The sequence below is a fragment of the Chiloscyllium plagiosum genome, chromosome 3 (assembly GCF_004010195.1).
Source record: "Chiloscyllium plagiosum isolate BGI_BamShark_2017 chromosome 3, ASM401019v2, whole genome shotgun sequence".
NCBI lineage: Eukaryota > Metazoa > Chordata > Chondrichthyes > Orectolobiformes > Hemiscylliidae > Chiloscyllium > Chiloscyllium plagiosum.
The window spans coordinates 93476278-93498032 of record NC_057712.1 but is presented as its reverse complement, the minus strand read 5'-3'; the positions used below and the strand labels follow the sequence as shown (position 1 = coordinate 93498032).

At 41.1% G+C, this 21755-nt stretch overlaps 1 protein-coding gene across 6 annotated transcripts in view; it reads right to left on the bottom strand.

The window, feature by feature from the left end:
* The window catches only part of ahi1 (Abelson helper integration site 1), a 279823-nt gene that overhangs the window by 41066 nt on the left and 217002 nt on the right, over positions 1-21755 (bottom strand). The gene's annotated exons all lie outside the window — the stretch shown is intronic.

The window sequence follows — 21755 nt, the reverse complement described above, 5'->3', positions numbered from 1 at the left end:
AGTAGAGAAAACATGGTTTCACTTATGCTGGCCGTAGAGAAAGTCAACATTGCTATGTATTCCTTCAGACAGCTGAGACTGCAGTGACACAGATGACAACCCCAGACGAAGCTGTTCCAGTGTGGCTTCATGTCCTCCTCTGCCGCTCCTGGGGAATAAGGACATCCTACCTTTGCACCACCCCAACCACTAGGACCTCCAGGTTCCTGCCCACAAAGCAGACTTTTTCTGTCATGTCTGGGGCATATGTTAGGAGTTATTCTTTATTGACTCGTGGGAAGTAGGCGTCACTGGCTGACCTGCATTTATCACCTATCCCTAGCTGCCCTTGAACTGAGTGGCTTGCCAGGCAAGGATGGCAGTTTTCCTTCCTTGAAGGACACTAGTAAACAAGATAGTTATTTTCCTGATAGAACATAGAAAAATACAGCGCAGTACAGGCCCTTTGGCCCTCGATGTTGCGCTGATCCAAGCCCACCTAACCTACACTAGCCCACTATCCTCCATATGCCTATCCAATGCCCGTTTAAATGCCCATAAAGAGGGAGAGTCCACCACTGCTACTGGCAGGGCATTCCATGAACTCACGACTCGCTGAGTAAAGAATCTACCCCTAACATCTGTCCTATACCTACCATCCCTTAATTTAAAGCTATGCCCCCTCGTAATAGCTGACTCCATACGTGGAAAAAGGTTCTCATGGTCAACCCTATCTAAACCCCTGATCATCTTGATAATCAACATTAGTTTCATGGTCATCAGTAGATTCTTAATTCCTGATTTTTTGTTATTAAAATTCAAATTCCACCATCTACTATAGCAGGATTTGAGACCAGGTCCCCAGAATATTAGCTGGTTTTCTAGATTAATAGTCTAGCTTTTATTCCACTAGACCATCACCTCCCCTGAATGGTGCAAGGCAGATCCTAAAGAGAGTTTATCTGGTTACACAACAGCCTTTGGAGATGTCATCACATCAAGGGATGCCAGTTTATTTTGGGATATCTGGCAGATGCAAGATGTTCCAGGAATAGCAGTGGCAGACATCAAACAATCTTGATATCAAGGCTGCATTCTACTGAGTGTGGCATCAAGGAGCCCTTGTGATGCTGGAATCAATGAGCATTGGGGGCAAACTCTCTGGTGGTTGAAATCATACCTAGCACATAGGAAGGTGGTTGCGTAGTCGAAGGTCAGTCGCTCCAGGACATCTCTCCAGGAGTTCCTCAAGGGAGCATGGTGGGCGGCACGGTGGCACAGTGGTTAGCACTGCTGCCTCACAGCGCCAGAGACCCGGGTTCAATTCCCGCCTCAGGCGACTGACTGTGTGGAGTTTGCACGTTCTCCCCGTGTCTGCGTGGGTTTCCTCCGGGTGCTCCGGTTTCCTCCCACAGTCCAAAGATGTGCAGGGTCAGGTGAATTGGCCATACTAAATTGCCCATAGTGTTAGGTAAGGGGTAAATGTAGGGGTATGGGTGGGTTTCGCTTCGGCGGGTCGGTGTGGACTTGTTGGGCCGAAGGGCCTGTTTCCACACTGTAATCTAATCTAATCTAATCCTAGGCTCAATCATTTTCAATTGCCTTGTCAATGACCTTTCCTCCATCATATGGTCAGAGGTGGGGAGATTTGTCGATGATTGCACAATGTTCAGCATCATTTACGACTCCTTAAACACTGAAGCAGTCCATATTTAAATGCAATAAGATCTGGACAATATCCAGGCTTGGGCTGACAAGTAGCAAGTACCATTTATGCCACATAAATGGCAGGCTATGACCATCACCAACAAGAGACAACATAACCACCACCCATTGACATTCAATGGTGTTACCATCATTTACTCCCCCACTTCCAACATCTTGGTGTTATCATTGACCAGAAGCTCAACTGGACTCACCACATAACATAAAAACAGTGACTACAATAACAGGTCAGAGGTTAGGAATACTGTGGCGAACAACTTACCTCCTGACTTCCCAAAGCCTGTCCACCATCTACAAATCAGGAGTGTGGTGGAATATTCCGCACTTGCCTAGATGAGTGTAGCTCCAACAACACTCAAGAAGCTAGGACAAGCAGACAACTTGATTGGCACTACATCCAGAAGTATCCACTCTGCCCACCACCAATGCTCAATAGCCACACTGTGTACTATCTACAAGATGCACTGTAGAAATTCACTAAAGTTCCTCAGACACCACCTTACAAACCCACAACCACTTCCAGCTAGAAGGACAAAGTCAGCAGATATGTGGGAAAACCAACACCTTCAAGTTCCCTTCCAAGTCACTCACCATCCTGATATGGAAATATATTACTGTTCCCTCACTGTCTCTGAGTCAAAATCCTGGAATTCCCTCCCTAATAGCATTGTGGGTCATTGTAGACTGCAGCAATTCAAGAAGGCAGCTCACCACCACCTTATCAAAGGCAACTAGGGACAGGAAATAAATGCTGGCCAGCCTGTGACGAGCATATCCCATTTAAAAAAATGGTTAAAAACAAAAGGGCTTGACTCAGGTGAAAGAGGCACCACAGGAGTGGAGCAGGTGGTTAATGATGCAAGTTTGGTTAGATGTTGTGAGAAAACTGACTAGGTCTCTCGAGAAGAAATCTTTCATTCAACTTGCCAAAACTGACATTTAGCCCAAAAAAGGAAGATTCAGCCATTAACTTGTTTTCTCTATAGATACTGCCTGACCTGTTTACTTTTTGAGCATTTCTTTTGCTGCCAAATATAGCCTTTCCAGCAAATCTGAAGCCCATGGAATTAAGAGGTGAGTGGCCACAGAGAATGTATTAAAAATTTGTTGTGTGGCAGGGTGGCAGGAAACAGTAGTACCAAACCTCTCTACGGCTTTCAAAATCTATCTAAAGTGTGGTTCCAAACTAGGTGGATAATTTCAGCCTCTTCATATTTATGAATATTACACAGAGGAAACAATGGTGGTGTTCAAAATGATAATGTGCCTTGACAATAGATAGGGAGAAAGTGTTCCACATGGTGTAGGGGTTAAGAATCAGAAGCCATTGATTTAAAGTGAATTGCAAAATTAAACAATGGGCACAGAAGAAAATCTTCAAATAGTGAGTGGTTAAGCTGTGGGATGCACTGCCTGACAGAGTGGGATGATGACAGGCAGATTCAACCGTGACTCTGAAAGGGTAATTGCATAAACAGCTCAAAGGAATAGGGGAGGCAGTGACTCAGATATGATGGACTAAGTGGCCTTAGACTGTTAAAAGGTTGGGATTCTATCCTACAACCCAAGATCCCAACTATCTCTCAGTTGGACATGACTTGTTTCAAGGCAATGTTTCAGAAAAAAATAAAGCAAGTATCCTCATTGTTCGGTCTGATAGTTATCCCAGACTTATCAGTGCAAAAAGGATCATTATTCACTATCATATTGCTGTTTGGGACAGCTTATTGCACTAAATGGTCACGTGTTTCACATTCCAACAGTGACAACAGCTCAGAAATACTTCAATTGTTTGAAAATGACTTAGATCATCCTGTGATCATAGAAAATGGTAAAACGCAAGTTTTTTTGTGTATTACCTTCTTTCGTCATTTAGCACATTGTTATGGACTTGAAGCATGAAAAAATGCAGATTCTTCGAAAATTTAAGTTTACTGTTCAATGAGAAAGTCTTACATGCCTTGCAGCAAAGATGAAATAAGCTAAATTCCATTCTTTTAAAACCTGGATGTTCATACAGCTGGGCACACTGTTGTTTGGGCATTAATGGTTTTACAAATAAAGCTTAGTATTCCTGAAATTTTAGTCTAAAACCAGAAAATGTTGGAAATACTCAGCATGTCTGTGGAGAGAAGCAGAGTTAGCATTTCAGATTGATGTCTTTCATTACAGTAGACGGTTTGGCGGTTGTTAATTCCTGCATAATGTTTTGAAGATGATCAACATAGCTGCTGTAGAAAATAATATTAGAATCATGGAATCCCTACAGTGTGGAAGCAGGCCATTTGGCCTATCAAGTCTATAATGACCCTCCAAACAGCATCCAACCCAGACCCAATCACCTACCTTATCCCTGTAACACTGCATTTCCCATGGATAATCCATCTAGCCTGCACATCCCTGATCACTATGGGCAATTTAGCATGGCCATTCCAACCAATCTGCATATCTTTGGACTGTGGGAGGAAACGAGAGCACCTGGAAGCAACTCACACAGACCCATGCAAATCCACCTAAGGGTGGAATCGAGAGTTCGTGGATCTGTGAGGCAGCCATGCTAACCACTGAACCATCATGCCACCCAAAGACTTGGATGCCAGAGAATATTAAAAAACTGGCATAAAAGCTGAGAAGATATAAAAGGAATATTGCAAAGCACATAAAACCTTGGACAAAGCAAAAAAGTATTTACAATTACAAAGGGGTTATGTTGGTGGAGGGTTAATGTCAAGTTTTGTAGCTTGCTGGCTTGAATTTTGTCATTTCAAACTTTTTTGTTGTAATATGAATGCCCAGCAAACATAACCACCTTTATAGCAGAAAAGAGAATGTTTAGTCATATATGGAAAGGGGGTTTTGTGGATTCCCCAACTTAAGCAATAAGAGATTGGCACTTAACTTCTGGATACAAGCACCCCAGATTATCTCTCCAGACTGCTTACTGTGAGTGGAGTGGGAATTGTGCACTTTGTTACTCAGAGTTGGACATGTCTCTCTGAGTCAGTCACGCCTAGGTGAAGGAAGTGAGTCATCTTAAGACTTCTAAAAATGTTTTTAAAATTAGGAACAATGTCCCTTCCTCACTTCTTACCCTACATTATATGAGGTGGATTAGCCATGGGTAATGCAGGATTACAGGGATAGGACAGGGAGTGGGTCTGGGTTGGATACTCTTGGGAGGGTCAGTGTGGATTTGATGGGTTGAATGGCCTGCTTCCACACTGTAGGGATTCTATGGTTAAGATTAGAGTTCAGGCAGCTGATCAAAATATACTACACAGGAGCTTTCTTAAATACAGAGAAAATAGTGCCAGCCAGGGAACAAGCAGTTAAACAAAAGTAAAAATGCAAGACAAATGAAGTGGTTTGAATCCCAACATCAACACATGGGTTAGAATTGCAGCTACAGGGTGCTGGGTCCGAGTCCCAGAAGATAATGGTAAATTGAACCAGATTATATGTTGGCACCATCACAGCAGAAAAAGAACTTGGGAAGAAGAAAGAGTTGAGTGCTACTGTTCCATGTCTTCCTGGCACTGGAATAACTGACCAATGTGAGGATAGGAAGGTTAATAATGTTCAGGGTTGAACAAGTAAGCTGAAATGAAACTGAGGCCATGACACCAAGGAATGTTAAAACAAATGCAAGAAGAAATGAAATGCTTAAGAGAGCTTCTGTCGATAGCTATGTGAGATAAATGCTGTTTGTGGAGAAAGATTTGAGAGCATGAAAGAAGTTATTATAACAAGAAAATAACTACTAGATCTCCTAATGCTCATAAGGGTACAGCTGGCTGGACCAGCAGAATTTAACCCCTCCCAACTTGGCACTCCACTAGTGTCACTCCTGGCTACTTATCCTTACTAGGTCACCATTATGCAAGGCTTACTTTCTTGAATGTCGTTTGCTTTGCTTTCGTTCCCTTTCTTTCTTTTCTCCTTCATTTTTCTCTCTACACATCAACCTCAGATATCACTACATCACCTTTGTCATTAACACCACATTTTCCTTTACTCTTGCTACTTCTTGGGAAATATCTTTATCATAGGTATTATTCCAGGAATCTCCCCATTAGTGGAAGCGCTTACTCACAGTATGTACTGACTTTGAAACTAAAGTGAGCTGTTTCAGCTGAGAATACGCAAGTGCCTGAGTTAGTGTGTGTGATATGACTCACTCACAAGAACAAACAGACTGGTGTTCTACAAACTTAGTATTAACCAGTGATCATGAGGTGGCAGCCAAGAATATGTAACCACCTTAGATTGCAAGTAATGACATGGCTAAGTTGATGATACAACATTGGCCACAAACAGCCTTAGTGGTTATTATTTTCCACACAAGTACTTTGTACTTAAAAATGATACACATGACATTGCAGTTACAGAAATAGTTCTTCATGTAACAGCCCTGACTTTGTGTCCACAATTATCCACTTTGGCGCTCTTGATTCTGAGGAAGGAATGTAGAAAGTGGTGGACTGAACCCTGGGGTGCAGCATAGCAAAACTGAAATTCATAAGCATTGTCAGATATTGGCTCCTGAATACAAAATCTAACAATTTCTCTAGGTTCCCCTCTAGGAGGTGGGTGTTGCTAGCTAAGCCAGCATTTATTACCCATTCCTAATTGCCAAAGGGCAGTTAAGAGTCAACCACGTTACTGTGGGTCGGAAGTTATATGTAGGCCAGACCAGGTAAGGATGGCAGATTCCCTCCCTAAAGGGTGTGAGTGAACGAGATGGGTTTTTCCAACAACTGGTAATGGTTTCATGATTTTTGTTAGACTCTTAATTCAGTTTTTTATTGAATTCAAATTGCATCATCTATCATTCATTATTTGAATATTTACAGAGAGTTGCATCTATAGGAACAAACATTGGGTTAAAAAAAACACAACATGAAACAGTTTCCTGGCTGGCCACCTGGAGGAGTTTATGGCTATCCTGTGTAGTGCCTTTGAGAATGATGTGACAACTTAGCAGATCATTCAGGCATGTGCCAACTTCAGCAGGTCTAGTTAGACCTAATCCCTCAGGCCATTGCTGTTGGTAGGAGAAAGTGAGGTCTGCAGATGCTGGAGATCAGAATCGAGTTTGTTGCTGGAAAATCACAGCAGGTCAGGCAGCATCCAAGGAGCAGGAGAATCGACATTTCGGGCCGGAATGTAAATATTCAAATAGTGAATGATAGATGATGCAATTTGAATTCAATAAAAAGCTGAATTAAGAGTCTAACAAAAATCATGAAACCATTACCAGTTGTTGGAAAACTCCATCTAGTTCACTCACACCCTTTAGGGAGGGAATCTGCCATCCTTACCTGGTCTGGCCTACATGTAACGTCCAACCCACAGTAACATGGTTGACTCTTAACTGCCCTTTGGCAATTAGGAATGGGTAATAAATGCTGGCTTAGCTAGCAACACCCACCTCCTAGAGGGGAACCTAGAGAAATTGTTAGATTTTATATTCAGGAGCCAATATCTGACAATGCTTATGAATTTCAGTCTTGCTATGCTGCAGCCCAGGGTTCAGTCCACCACTTTCTACATTCCTTCCTCAGAATCAAGAGCGCCAAAGTGGATATCTGTGGACACAAAATCAGAGCTGTTACATGAAGAACTATTTCTGTAACTGCAATGTCATGTGTATCATTTTTAAGTACAAAGTACTTGTGTGGAAAATAATAACCACCAAGGCTGTTTGTGGCCAATGTTGTATCATCAGGAATGATGCTGGGAGGCTCGGGGTGGAGAGATAAATGGGAGGGGGGTGGAGCTGGGGAGCAGGTAGCTAAGAGTGCAATAGGAGGATGGAGGTAGGGGTAAAAGTAAACTCCCAAAGTAAACCTGGTCCTACGTGCCTGCGTCTGGCCCATATCCCTCTAAACTTTCCTATTCACATACTTATCCAAATGTCTTTTAAATGCATGTATCTGCATCTGCTACTTCCTCTGGCAGTTCATTCCACATATGAACCGCCCTCTGTGTGATAGAGCTGCTCCTCAGGTTCACTTTAAATCTTTCTCCGCGCATCTTAAAGTTTCGAACACCCTAGGGGAAAGACCTTTGCAATTCACCTTCATTTTGCCCCTCATGATTTTATAAACCACTATACGGTCACCTCAACTTCCTACACTCCAGTGTAAAAAGTCCCAGCCTACCTATAATAACCCAAGCCCTCCAGTCCCGACAACATCCTGGTAAAGCTTTTCTGAACCCTCTCCAGTTTAATGATATCCTCCCTTTAGCAGGGTGACCAGAACTATACACAATATTCCAAAAGTTACCTCATCAGTGTTCTGTACAACCTCAATATGAGGCCCCAACTCCTATAATCAATGGTCTTTGCAATGGTCAAGCATGCTTAACGTCTTAACCACTCCCAAAGTTCTAAATCTCCGTCCACTCACTTTCACTTCTCCCTGCGCCAAAGTAAAAAAGTATCATACCAACACAACTATTTATTTTCCTAAAATCCATTTTCCAATTGTCTCTACTCTGTGTGTACACTACTCAAGCTCCCTTACACAAGAGAATAAAAAGAAACATTTTTACTCATAGCCGCTAAGACTCTGGAACACCAAGAAGGTCACACCTGTGCCCTGCTCAGCACTGAATTGAGATGACAGCCTGTGTCCATGAAAAAGCCCTGGAACTGCAGAAGCAGGACTCAAAACTTCTTATTGGGAGATTGTAGCTTCTGGTGGATGTTTGTAAATCCTCTCCCCTGTTCCATAGATTTTTGCCAATCCCCAAAGCATAACCTCTTTTTTATTGTCCCTATCCTTACATTTTGCAATGTAACTGGCAACAGTGTAATCCAATGATTGGCCCCATATAACCTAGTGCTATTATTAATACACTTTGTTGTAAAACAGCACACAGTGCAAAACAATGCTAACATTGCCCCCATGCCTGGCCTTTGCCTTTGCACAGGATAAGATAAAAGCAGAAAGTGCTGGAGAAATTAATCAGATCTGGCAGCATTTTGGAAAGAGAAACAGAATTTAATGTTTCAAATCCAGTATGACTCTTCTTCAAGAAATGCCAGACTTGCTGAGTTTCTCCAGCATTCTCAGCTTTTATTTCAGCTTTTTAGCATCTACAGTATTTTGCTTCAAAGATTCTAATTCCAAGCCTTCCCTGTGTGTGCAGTCACAGTGATGTTACCATGCTCAGAATCGCCAGTGACCCTTGATACTTAGGAGAGATGGAAAGGCAGATATCTACATGAATGTCAGAAAAGTAAAAAATGTGCTAATAATAGCAGGGATTTCAACTTTCACAATATTAACGGGATAGACAAGGTGTGTGACATTGGATTCTTAAAGCTCTCCTGGATACATTTTAAGTAAGGAAGTAGAAAGTCTGAGGAGAGGGAGCAGTGCTGAACCTAATTTACAGAAACAAAGCAGGGCAAGTGGTAAAACTGCCACCAATAACCCCTTACCCCTTGAATCCCCATATGTCTAAAACCTATTGCTTTTAATCTTGAATGTAGCAACTGGAGAGTGTCATCAGGAGCAGAGAATTCCAAAATATGCAATTCTCTAAAGAAATTTATCACATTTTCCCCAACTAAACGGCTGTTCCCTCACCAAAAAATTGTGAAATCTCAATCTATACTGATGTGGAAGTGCAGGTGTTGGACTGGGGTCAACCAAGTTAAAAATCACACAACACCAAGTTATAGTCAGGTAGCTAGTGGATGAAGGAGCAATGCTCCAAAAGTTTGTACTTCCAAATAAATCTGTTGGACTATAACCTGGTGTTGTGTGATTTTTAACTATATCAAAGGAGCAACAGCTTCTTGGCATTGATCTTGTCAAGTCCTCTCAAAAACATCACACACTTCAATTAGATTGCCTTTCATTCTTTTAAACTTTGGAGGAGAGAAGCACAATCTACACAATCTTATAGGCAGCATTCTCATCTAAGGAATCAGTTCAGTGAATCTTCATTCCATCCTTTCTAAGGAAATTATGTTCTTCCTTCAATAAGAGACCAAAACTATACAAGTACTCTGGATTTATTCTGAACAAAGTCTCATTCAAGAGCAACAAGATTTACCCTTATACTCCAATCATTTACAAATAACAAACCAAAAGCCTTCCTAATTGATTACTGGATTTCCATATTAATTTCCTGTGACTTGTGTGCGAAGACCCCAAAATGCCTCTGACAATTAACACTTACTAGATTCTCATCTAATTAAAAATTCCTTTTGTATTCTTCCAACAAAAGTGAGAAGATCCTGATTTTGAACCTCACCACATCACTGCTAAATGCAATATGAAATTCAGTCTTAGAAACAATCTTCCCTAGAGAAACCTTAACTGTGGAATTATTTAGTGACTTCCACATTCCTGATGAAGGGATTATGCCCGAAATGGTGACTCTCCTGCTCCTTGGATGCTGCCTGATCTGCTGTGCTTTTCCAGCACCACACGTTTCGACTCTGACTCTCCAGCACCTGCAGTTCTCACTTTCTCCTCCTCATGGTTGCAAAAGGTGTAATGATCGGTGAAAGTTCCCACTTTTAATCTTATGTTGGAGGGAAGATCATTGGTAAAACAGTTGAAGTTAATTGGGCTGGGACACTACTGTGAGAAACTTCTGCAGTGATGTCCTGGAGCTGAGATGACTGACCTCCAATAAAGATAACCATCCTTCCCTCTGCTAGGTATGACTCCAACCTGTGAAGATTTTGCCTCCTAATTTCCAGAAATTTTTGTTTTGGTAGGGCTCCTTGACGTTACAAACAGTCAAATGCGGTCCTAATGTCAAGGGCAATCTCACCTCACTTCTGGAATTCAGCCCTTGTGTCCATGTTTGAACCAAGGCTGCACTGAGGTCAGGATCTGAGGGGGCCCTAATGGAACTCAAACTGAGTGTCAGTTATTGCTAAGCAAATGCTGCTTAATAGCAATGTTGTGACACCTTTCACCATCTTATTGATGAGAGAGAATAAACTGGTGGGGTATTAATTGGTTGGGATGAATTTGTTGCGCTTTTAGATTGTAGAACATACTTAGGCAATTTGTTACATTGCCAGGAAGATACCAGTGTTGGAACCAGAATGGAACAGCTTGGCTAGGAGTGCTGCAAGTTCTGCAGCATAAATCTTCAGAACTGTTGCTGGAATGCTTTTGCCTCCAACTGTTTCTTTATATCAGATGGAGTGAATTATATCGAGACAAAACTGACACCTGTGATGATGGGGATCCTTGAACAGCTTAGTTCTGATTCATTAGTTGTGGAATTACTTAGCTTTGTCACTTCTTGGTTAAGCTGTTGGCCTTTATTTCAAAGGGAATGGTGTACAAAGGTAAGGAAGTTTTACTAAAACTATCAAAGACACTAGTTCAGATGACAGCTGGAATTCTGTGGACAGTTTCAGGTCCCATTTCAAAGATATATTGGCTTTGGAATCATTCCAGAGAATGTTCGCTAGGTTGATTCTGGGTTTGGAGGGAATTTTCTGAGAGGAGAGGCTGAGTCGGTTGAGTTTGTAGTCTTTGCAGTTTAAAGAACTGAGAGGTGACCTTAATGAACCATACAAGTACATCAGGGCCTGACAGTATAAATGTGGAAAGGTTGGATCTGTTCTAGGAGAGTCTAGGGCCAGAGGGCATAATCTCAGAGGAAGATGGTGCCCATTTAAGATGGGGAGGAATTGCTTCTCTCAGAGGGTTGTGAATCTATGGAATTCTTTACCATAAAGGGCTGTAGATGCTGTGTATTAAGTATATGCAAGGCTGAGATAGACAGATGGTTAATCAGTAAGGGAATCAAGGGTTATGGGGAAAACAATAACATTTATCAGACCAGCCATGATTTTATTGAATGGCAGAGCAGACTGAATGGCACACCTCTGCACCTACATCTTACTGTCTAATTGTAAAGCCAATTTTATTTAGCTTCATTATAAAATTAGAAAGTATTTTTCAAGAGAGGCTATATTTTTAGACTGCATGGATTACTAATTGCTAGTTATTCCACTATTTTCCAAGCCATGAGGTAGTCTTCATCTCTGGTATTCTGTTCTGTACAAGGTGCAGCACTCCACATTAGGGCAACATATTGTTTGCTGTAAATTTGCATATTTTCCAGAAACAAGTGTCTTTGTGAATCTTTCCAATGAAGTTAACATTTAAAGATACAATGTTAACTTCTTTTGAAATTGGAATTCTTACCTGCCTTTTTGAAGTCCCAAATTCAGGCTAGTCACTTCGCTTAAATGTGATGTGGAGGTGCCAGTGTTGGACTGGAGTGGTCAAAGTTAAAAATGACACAACACTGAGTCATAGTCCAACAGGCCTATTTGGAACTACAAGCTTTCGGAATGTTGTTCCTTTGTCTACTAGCTACTTGATGAAGGAGCAGTACTTTGAAAGCTTATATTTTCCAAATATAAGCTGTGTGATTTTTAACTTGGTCTTAAATATGAGAAATTCAAAAGTTTGAATCTACTTAGCAAAAAACGTAAGGGCAAATGTTGGTTATTGTTTCAGTGGAAGGCTTTGCCCATTTTGCCAACCAGGACTTGTTGAATTAACATTTTGTTTGTAAGCTTTACAAAAATAAAAGAGTGAGTTTAAAACTCTAATGAAGAGACATAACAGAGTCAAAAAATTAATTCTGTTTTTCTCTTCACAGATTCTGCCAGACCTGCAAAGTACTTTTTGTTTTAATTTTAAATTTCCAGAATCCACAGTTTTTAAAATTTCATTTGAGGATTTAAATTATCTCTGCTGGGCAAGGAGTAAGTGAAAGAGTAATGCAGTTGACTGTTAGCCTGGTAAACCTGCCCCAGCCCTACATCAAGATTGCCCTTAGTCCACGAACTTACCTTGCTGCTGGTTCAAAAACAATGAGATGAAAACTGTTTACAGTTTGGCAATTAGGCCCATCCCTCAAAACGAGCGATAATCCTCATTGCCACTATCAGATAGTTTCCACTATCAGCTAGTTTCCACTATCAGCTAGTTTCCTCTATCAGCTGATGGTTGAAATCTACCTGACCAGTATTAAAAAAGCTGCAAGGAAATGGTCATTCTACTCCTTCCAATAATCTGATGTCCCATATCATTCCCAAAACTTTAACCTTACACTGCTGTTGCTCATCCAATCACAAACTGATTATTTATCATATTTGCAGTGGACAGGCTCACTAGTGAACTCTGGCCCTTGGGTCAGGCATATGACAACTTGGAGTACCATACCATACTCATTTTTTTGCATTTGTGCTATTAATTTGTCCATTCAATGGTACAATGCAGCAGATATCAGAAAGGACATGGCTACAAGTGGAGTTGATTGAGACCTCAAGATTCCAGTCATCAGAAAGTTCATGAAAGAAGGCACAACACAAATGCAGGAAAATGGGATTTTGATAAGTGTGATCAGATAGCTAAAGCTATGTAAATCTGAGGGATGGGGACAATAGATGTTGGCCAGCCATCGATGATTACATCCCAAAATCTAGTTTAAAAAACCAATGGGCCAAGGTCATAATTTTTTATTTAAATGTAACTGAGCAAAAATATTTACTTTTTTTTCATGTTTCTAAGTCTGTGAAATGTTTGTAATGTGCACCTGCATGATGTAAACCTAAAGCCACAATTTCAAGGGCAAAACTGAATTTGGAGAAGAAATGAGGTGTTTTAGATGGACAAACAGCCAAGGCAGCGCTCAGATACAATGATGCTCCTCTGGAATGAATACTTAGTACAGTGAGGAACAAGAGGAACTTAAGGTTGCAAAAATAAAACAGCAGTTGTCACTAAGAATGCATGGTTTGAACTGACTGAGGAGCTGAATGTTGTGCTTTGGTCTTGAATACTGTTCAGGAAGTGGTTTAATTACATAACTGAGTAAGAGAAAGTAAATGCATTGTTGATTCATCTACATCTGTGGTGTAAATCCTCCACTCTTTCACTCAGTTTAGCCAAGCAATATTCCTCACATCCATCAGCACCCACCTGCCACTTATTATGAACTTCCTCACTATGTAACTCCCATTAAGTTTGGGAGGATGGCAAAGTGAACAATCTATTTTATGCAATGTTTAGTGACGTTCTACAGGGATCAGTGTTGGGTCCCTTATTGTTTGTGATAATCAAAAATGATGCATATGAGAATGTGGGGGGTGGGGGCGAATGATAAGTAAATTTGTACATGACACAAATATTGGCCAAGTAGTTGACAGTAGTTGAAGGTCTTAGATTACAGGGAGATAGAGAGAGGTTGGTCAGATGGGCAGATCAGTGGCAGATTGGATTTAAATCTGAAAAGTGTGAGGCGATGTATTTTGGAAGAAGCAGCAAGACAAAGGAGTATTCAATGAATAGCAGGTGGTTTCGCAGGAATTTGAGGAAAAATGTTTTCACGCAGAGGTTGGTTGGAGTCTGCAATACACCGCCTGAAGGGTAGCTGAGGCGGGTAACCTCACTATCTTTAAAAAGTACTTGGATGAGCACCTGCAATGTCATAACATATAAGGCTATGGGCCTACTGCAGGAAAGTTGGACTAGCATAGGTAATAGAGCATTTTTGTCAGCACAGACTTGTTGGGCTGAAGGCCTCTTCTGTGTTGTATGATTCTATGATCTCATTTGTGACCCTAACAACTTGTGCTGCTTACATAAGTGGATGTGGTGGTCATGGAGATAGGTAGCATGTCTTTATCTGTGTCAGCTGGGATGGGGAAACCAGAATCTTACAGATGATTGCTGGCAAGATGAATAATATGTCCCACAAAGATTGACTTTTCTTATCACTTACTGTATTATGAGTAGACAGATTATAATGATTATCAAGATCACAACTTAGTTTCATCCATTTCATATTACTTTATTTTGTCTTCTAGAGCTTTATGATGCTTGGGTAACTGGTGAAGGTAGAATTATGAATAAATGTAAACCATATTTTGTGGGCAATGCAGCATGACAGGTTGATATAGACAGTGCCATCGACATCACTACCTGATTGCAATGGAAGAGATGGACAAAAACAGTCTCTCTATCAGGTTAGGAATATTAATGCTGGGACATTATGCAGGGACCATAGCCATACGAAACTGTGCAAAGTTCTGGTGAGCACTTTTTGACTACAGCACTTCCCACTTACTTTTTAAGAAATGCTTAATACTTTGGCTATAAAAACAGATTAGAGGTTCAAATTCTCTGCTAAGTAACCCATGTTCTGACTCCTGAAAGCCTCTCCACTGGGCACAAATCAGTAGTGTGACAGCATATATTTCACTTGCCAGGTGAATGTAGCAGCACACAAGAGGTTGTAACTACAAGGGCAAAGTAGTATGCTTGACTGGCACCTATCAACACACTTAAATCTTAAACATACATCCGCTCCACACCAGTGCACAATGGAAGCCTTATGTACCATCTACAAAATGCAAGGTAGTAACTCAGCAAGGTTTACTTCAGTAACTCTCATAACTTTGTCACTTAGAAGGACAGCGCAGTGGGCGCACATAGGAACATCACCACCTCCAAGCCCCTGCTAGGAAACATGCCATCTTGGCTGGCAGATATACCACAGTTCCTTCACCGTTGCTGGATAAAAATCTGGAACTCATTCCTTAACAACACTGTGGGTCTAATTGAATGACTGGACATCAGTAGCTCACAAAGGCAGTTCACTACCATCTTCTCAACAGCAATTGGGAGGGATAATGAATGCTGCAGTATGTCATACGAATAAATAAAAACAAAACTTGGTGTTCCTCAAAAATTTTCACAGTGGGCAGTATCAGGAAGCAAAATCCAATTCTAATGATTGCCTTCAATTGGTTCATTTTGATGTGGAATCCCTGAGAACCCTGAATGTCTGAGAATATTCAGGATTGGAAAATAAAGAAAAGATGGCTTTTTGCAGGTACAAAAGAAGCAAATAAATGGAGGGCCTTGTGGAGTGCAGAAAGTGCAAGGGGAACTTAAGAAAGCAATGTGAAGAGCAAAGAAGGGCTATAAAAAAACACTAGCAGGTAAAAGTAGGGAAAACTTCAAGATATTTAACAAGAATATGAAGGTGAGAACAATAATGGGGGAAAAGAGTAGAGCCAATAAGGACAAAGGGGGCAATCTCTGTGTTGAACCGGAGGATACTAGCAGGATGTCAATGTGTAATTCACATCTGTCCTCACTAAGAAAGGAAGACGTAGATTGAGAATTCGGAAAGTGGGACTCAGAGCAGATTGACTTAGGAAGTGCGCAGTTGTTGAAGATTTTGGCAGGCTTGAGGTGGACAAATTCCCAGGTCCTGATGAGTTGTATCTCAAGCTGCTACGGAAGGCATGGAAGGAAAGAATAGGGACTTTGAAATTTTAATTCCTCTCTGTCCACAGGTGAGTTGCAAGAGGACAATTAATGTGGTTCCAATTTTTGCGAAGGATTGTAGTGATATACCAGGGAATTACAGATGAGTGAGACTCACATCAGGGGTAGGGAAACTAATGGAGTAAATTCTGAAGAAGAGAATTAATTTTCACTTGGAGAGGCAAGGTTTGATGAGGGATAGGGAGCATAGTTTTGAGGGAGGTCATTACTAATAAATTTGATTGAATCTTTCGAGGTGACCAGGTGTGCAGTCATGATTTGGTGATGCCGGTGTTGGACTGGGGTGTACAAAGTTAAAAATCACGCAACACCAGGTTGTAGTCCAATGGGCTTAATTGGAAGCACACTAACTTTCGGAGCGAGAGCTGGTGCAGATGAGAGTGGTGCAGTTGATTTAGTTTATATGGATTTCAGCAAAGCCTTTAACAAGGTCCCACATGGGATCCAGGATAATTGGCTTCATGGCAACAAACAGAGGGTGATGGGAGAAGGCTGTTTGTGAGTGATGGGCGGTGTCCAGAGGAGTAGCACAAGTATCAGTGCTGTTTCCCTTATTGTTTATAGTTTATGTAAAAAATATAGATGAGGGGGGATGATAGCAAGTTTATGGGTGATGTGAAGATTAGCCTGATGGTTATTAATGAGAAAGAAAGTCAGGGTATAGGAGAATATTGATGGGTTGGTCAGCTAGGGACATCCGTGGCAGATGGTATTTAACTCTGAAAAGTGTAAGGTGATAGACCCTGGAATAAGTAACAAGACAAGAGAGTACTCAATGAATGGCAGGACACCAGGAAGCTCAGAGGAACAAAGGGATCTTGATGTGTTTGTCCACAGAAGCAGGGCAGGTTAATAGAGTAGTTAAGAAAGCATATGGAACACCAGCCTTTATCAGTTGTGGCAGAGATGATAAGAACAGGGAAGTTATGTTGGAACTGTACAAAACTTTGTTTTGACTACAGGTGGAGTAAAATATAGGTATACAGTTAAGTTGTACACCACAGCTCTGGAAGTAAATATTTAGATACAGGCAAATCCCGGATGGTGCGCAGGTTCCATTCTCGAGTCCATTTGCAAGTTGGTTTGTATGCAAGTTGGAACACAGTGCAAGACGATATAAAATAACTATTACTAAGTATGAGTCAATATCTGTATTTTGGATCTTTAGAATTAGTATTACTATCAATAAACTGCTGTATTAGATTATGTTCATAAACATGAATATATCCAAGTCGGACATTCATAAATTGGTGATCCCATGTATTCTGGGTATACTTGTTAATACAAAGTGCAATTTATTGCATGAACTGGTATTGATCCTCTTTCAGTTTTGACTGGCGGTGTTTACCAATTCCATTGCTATTTCCTCAACATTGTTTAAATGTCATCTTTGAAAGTTGCCAGACAATAGTTATACTAAAATGAGCAGTTACTTACTGATAACTAAAGTTTACATTAGTTCAAATTAAATAACAAAACAAAAACATACATTCACTCACATAAACATCTTAATCTCATTTGGAACAAAAGAACGTGCTGGAGAAACTCAAGTTTAGCAGCATCTATATATAAAGGGCGACTGGACTCGAAACATTCAATATGTTTTCTCTCTGCAGATGCTGCCAGACTTGCTGAGTTTCTCCAGCATATTCTGCTTTTGTTTTAGATCTTCAGTGTCTGCAGTTATTTCGTTTTATGATACATTCATTAGGGGTGACAAACAGATTTTTTTCAGGATAACCCTGCATTATATTTGGCTGCGTAAATGAATAACGCCACCAGTAGAGGGCACAGTGACTGTATACACATGGAAAGAAATAGCTTTGCAGTCAAACTCCTGAGTGTTCTCCTTGATGCCTCAACTGCTACTATACTCTCTGCCCTCTTCCCTAGCCATGCAGCAAAGGGTACATGCCAGCCAACAATATGTGTGTGTGTGAGAGGTAGAGAAGCATTGGGAATTGGGGCAGTGGCGGCCAGCTACAGGGTTTTGTGGTGAGAGGAGTGGTCAGCAGCCAGAAAGCTGTTACACAGAAGTGTGATAATAATGCAGTCATTTGCATTGGTGGCTGTCAGCCATGTTAGCAGTGACAAATCACACTGTTTTGTCATTTGGTAAACAATGGCAGACTCTGGATGCCCAAGATTTCTTTTGCAGCAACTGTCCAACTTTTGTTTCCCAATGATTTTGGGTGTTTGCAAATTAGACACAGGAGTCAGAAAAATCCAGGTTTCACCTGAGTTCAGGCTTGGTTCTCAGTCTGAATTAAGACTGTATTATTGATAGAAGCCAGGTTGATGACACGAGTAAAAGTTCTGTATATAGAAAGTTCAGATTGGAAGGGAGGCAAAGACAGAGCAAAAGCTAATATAGAAGGGAATCCTAAAATCTAAAGGAACATAAATAGTAAATGGGTATAAAAGGAGGTGTGGACCAAAAACAAAGAGACCTAACATGGAGGCTGAGGAAGTAAATAGTACTTTCCATCTGTCTTCACCAAAAGAAGAAAGAGGCCACCAAAGTCATAGTGAAAGAGGAGATCAGTGATATACTGAAAAGAATGAAGAGAATTAAGCAAGTTATGATAAGCCTTCTTCCTCAGTGATTGGTTCACTTCAACTGAAACATTGTGTCCAAATCTTTTTTTTAATTTATTCATGGGATGAGGGCATCACTGGCTAGGCCAGCACTCACTGGCCATTCCTAAGTGCCCAGAGGGCACTTAACAGACCACCACATTAGTGTGGGTTTGGAGTCACATGTAGGCCAGATCAAGTAAGAATGGCAGTTTCCTTTCCTAAGAGGCATTAGTGAACCAAATGGGTTTTTCCTGACAATTGACAATGGCTTCATGGTCATCGTTAGACTTTTAATTTTACATTTTTTATTGAACTCAAATTCCACCATCTTCTATGGCAGGTTTTGAACCCAGGTCCCCAGAACATTACCTGGGTTTCTGAATTAACAGTCCAGTGATAATAACACTAGGCTATTGCTTCCTCCTAAATTCTGGCATTGTACTCTGGGAATGACGTGAAAGCTTTAAAAAGGATGCTTATGAGAATAGTTCTAGGATGAGATTTCAGTTACTTGGATAGCTTATAGGAGCTAGGACTGTTCTCCTTAAAAGGAAAGCATGAGGGGAAGTTTTATAGAGATATTCAAAGTTTTCCTGGGGTTAGGTGCAACAGGTAGGGAGATATTGTTGGAGATCCAGAGGGCATTGGTTTAAGGCGACTGACTTAAGAACGGGAAGTGACTTTTTTTTATTCACCCAGAGTGGTGGGAATCTGGAATGCACTGTCTGGGAAGATAGCAGAGGCGGGAAAACTCATAAACCTTTAAAAGATGCGTGGATGGGGACCTGAAATGTAATATTTATGGCTATGGGCTGTATGACTCTATGATTCTAAATGCATAATATGATCAAACAGAGTCAGCTTGGTGTCATGAAGAATAACCTTGCCTGAAAAATTTCCTAGAAATCTTTGAACAATTAACAAGTAGAATAAATAAAAGTGAAGCAGTGTATATTGTATATTAGGATTTCCAGAACGGGTTTGAATAAATACCACACATTAGGCTACTTAACAAAATAAGAACCTATGGTGTTGGAAGTAGCATTGGAGGTACATTGAAGGTAGTTGCAGGTAGCGTTGGCTACTTAATGGAAAGCAGAGAGTTGGGATGGCAACCTGTAGTGTGCCACATAGTTCAGTGGTGGGGTCACAATTATTTACAATAAATATAATGACTTGCATGAGAAATGAGAAGGTACTATAACCAAGTTTGCAGATGGCACTAAAATAGGTGGAAAGGCAAGTGGTGAAATGATACAATAGGTCTAGAGAGGGATACAAATAAATGAGTTGCCAAAAGAACTTGTCAGATTGAACATAGTTTGGAGAAATATCAGACTATGCACTTTGGCAAGAAGAATGGTTCGCTAATGTCCTTCAAATCTACCATCCTCACCCGATTTGGCCTGCATACGACTACACAGCCACAGCCATGTGGTTGACTCTCAACTGTCCTCTGAAATGGCCGAGCAAGCCACTCATTGAATCAATCGTTATGATGTCTCAATGAAAGAATGAAACTGGATGGACCACCTGACATCAACCTAGTCACTGGAAATGACAATGACAAAAACAACCCCATTGACCCTGCAAAGTCTTTCTTAATAACATCTAGGGGCTAGTGGTAGGATTGACTCACAAACTAGCCAAGCAATAGGCTGACATAGTCATACTCACGGAATCATACCTTAGACAAAGTCCCAAACACCACCATTGCCATCCATGTGTGTGTCCTGTCCCATGGGCAGGGCAGACCCAGCTCAGGTGGTGACACTGTACACAGTCAGGAGAGATTTGTCCTTGGGAGTCCTCAACATTGACTTTGAAGCCCATGAGGTCTCATGGCTTCAGTTTAAATATGGGCAGGGAAACTTCCTGCCGATTATCACGTATCATCCTCCCTCAACTGATGAATCATTATTCCTCCATGTTGAACATCACTTGGAAGAAGCACTGAGGGCTGCAAAGGCACAAAATGTGCTGTAGGTGTGGGATTTCAATGACCACCATCAAACGTGGCTCAGCAGCATCAATACTGGTCAAGTTGGTTAGGTCCTAAAGGACACAGCTGCTCGACTGTGTCTGTAACAGGTGGTTCGGAAATCAACAAGAGGAAAACATATTTGACCTCATCCTTACCAACTACTGGCTGCAGATGCATCTATCCATGATGATATCAGCAAGAATAACCACTGCACTGTCTGTGGGGAGACAAAATCCAGTCTTCACATTGACAACATTCTTCATCAAGTTGTGTAGTAGTATCACTGTGTGAAATGGGACAGATTTCGAACAGATCTAACAACTCAAGACTGGGCATCTATGAGACACTGTGGGCCATCAACAACAGCAATACTATGCTCCAACAGATCCTGTAAGGTGATGGCCTGGCAAATCTTTCACTCAATCATTATATCAAGCCAGGGGATCAACCCTGGTTCAATAGAGGGTGCAGGAAGGCATGCCAGAAGCAGCACCAGGCATGCCTAAAAATGAGGTATCAATTTGGTGAAGCTACAAAACAACTGCTTGCACGCATAAGAGATAGAGCTAAGCGATCCCACAACCAATGGATCAGATTTAAGCTCTGCAGTCCTGTCACACCCAATCATGAATGGTGGTGGACAATTAAAACAACACACTGAAGAAGGAGGATCTATAAATATCCCCATCTTCAATGATGGAAGAGCCCAATATTTTAATCTTCAGCCAGAAAGTACTGAGTCAATGATCTATCTTGGCATCCTACAGTGGTTAACAATATCACAGATGCCAGTGTTTAGCCAAGTCAATTCACTCCACGTGATATCAAGAAACTGACAGTGGCACTGGATACTGCAAAGGTGATGGGCTCTGTCAATATTCCAACAATAGCACTGAAGACTTACACTTCAGAATTTGCCACTCTGCTAGCCAAGCTCTTCCAGTGCAGTTACAACACTGACATATACCCAACAATGTGGAAAATTGCCCAAGTATGTCTTGTATGCTAAAAGCAGGACAAATCCAACCCAGCCAATTACTGCATTGTCAGTTTCCTCTCGATCACTAGTAAAGTGATGGAAGGTGTCATCAACAGTACTGTGAAGTAGCACCTGAGCTATCAAG